Raw genomic sequence first — 2,082 nt, forward strand, 5'->3', positions numbered from 1 at the left:
GGTCTGAGCCCGCGGCCCGCCGCCGGAGGGTGGGCCCGCGGGTGCCCCGCGGCTGGGAGCCCCCGGGCCGGTTCCGCTGCGGGAGGAGAAAATCGGGAAGATGCTCAAAAGCAGGGGCCCCCGGGGGCCCAGCCGTTTTTCATTCCGTTCCCTGCGACGAAAACCCCAACTGGGAAGGGGCCCCCAAAAGAAGCACGGGAGCGTCCACCCTTTGGAATAAGAATTTAATCTGGTTCATCCCTTCCCGTTAGGAAAAAAGCATCGCCGAAGCCATGATATTTTGTGTTGGGGGGACGGCCCGCGGGCGGGGGGGGAGAAAAAAGGATCAAATCCTCCCATATACAAAGAAATACTCCTTTAGATCCCTGTAGAAAGAGGAAAAGTGTTGGGGAGAGGAGAAAGTTATTTAAATCCTACTGAAGAGGGAGGCTGCTGCTGTGCCTCCTGACGCGCGGCGCGCGCTGCTCCGGCTCAGAGGCCGCGTGTGCAAGTCCGTCGGGGTCACCGCGAAGGTCTTTGGGGAGAAATGAAGCCTCGAGCGACTTTCTCCGGGGTGGATGTGCCTTGAGACCAGGGAGACTCCCGCGACGCCTTGTGAGGAGAGCAGGCGACGTGCTTGCATCAGATGCATTTGTGACGCCCGCGATGCCGTTGGGATTCTGAAACGGGACGGATTCCCGAGCAGACGGGGCATCTTCTGCATCTTCTGCAACCTCCGCTACCGGACAGTTAGTTCACACACGGTCCTCGCCGCCCGGCCACGCAGCCTCCTGGTCCCCACGTGTCCCCGATGCTCCGAGGACCCGCCCCTCCACCTGCGCCCCGCTCTGCGCTCTCGCCGTCTGCCCTGGACCATCGCTGCCTCCTCGGCTGCAGGCCCACCCTGTTCCCCCGGAGCCGGGAGCCGGGACCGGGAGCCGGGAGCCGGGAGCATCCTGCACACTCCCTCCGCTCCGTCTCCCAACCCGATCAGGGAATCTGCCGAGTTTCGCTCCCACAATGTCCTATCGCACGTATCCCCTTCTCCCGATGACCACAAAGGCCTCCTTGCATCCCTCTCTCAACCCACCCGCCGTGTTCACCAGACCTCGCTCCTGCAGATGACCACTCCTTCCGATCGATGGCGCACGCGCTTTCTGAGCGACACTTCAACACGTAGGAAGAAGTGGACAATAGGGTCTCCGAATGGTCTGCCTCCAAACAAGAAAAGTTCTATTGGGACGGTCTCCACAAGTTACCGGAAAGATGGAGAAATGTGGAGCTAGCGATGGACATGACTGTACTTTGAATAAAGCACTATTGATGTTTCTCTTGAAATTATCATGTTTTCTTTGATTACAAAATCCACATTTTTAACTGGTTAACGGTTAATCCGTATTATTAACCGGTAATGGGGACTGTTAACTGGTTAATAATGCGGATTAAGCCTTAACCGGTTAATAATGCAGACTTTGTGCGTTTGGGATTCTCAACATAAATCCACTTTTCATCGCCAGTCACAATTCGGTGCAAAAAAGACTTTCTTTCATGCCTTTGAAGCAACATTTTACTGATGACTTTTCGGTTTTCCATTTGTCTTTGGTTCAGCTGATGTGACACCCGTTTTCCTTCCTTTAACCCTTCCCCATTGCTTATAAACGATCGGAAATTGTTTGCTGAGCAACGTTTAATCTTTCTGCAAGTTGTTTTTGAGTTTGACACGCATCTTCATTTAATAATGCTTGTCATTGTTGGTCTTCAAACTTTTTCAGTTAAGCTGGACATTATTTGTCTTTCACATCGAAATCATCACTTTTAAAGTGTTTAAACCAGCGTTCACAAGTATCTTGAGATGGAGCGTGTTCACCATAAGCTTTCCGAAGTATATGATAACTTTCAGCAGCACTTTTCTTCAAAATAAAGTAATGAATTAAAACTTCCCACAAATGCTCTTTTTTTGGCATGAAATTTGATATTTTTAAGAGTAAAAACATCTATGATGTTAACACCTTTAGAAAATTTGACATATGAAGTTTTGAAGCTTGTTGTCAATACAACAAAATAGCATACATATCAAATCTCATATATCAACATATGTGTAAC

Source organism: Myotis lucifugus, unplaced genomic scaffold (assembly GCF_000147115.1).
Source record: "Myotis lucifugus unplaced genomic scaffold, Myoluc2.0 scaffold_1332, whole genome shotgun sequence".
In the NCBI taxonomy this organism is placed as follows: Eukaryota; Metazoa; Chordata; class Mammalia; order Chiroptera; family Vespertilionidae; genus Myotis; species Myotis lucifugus.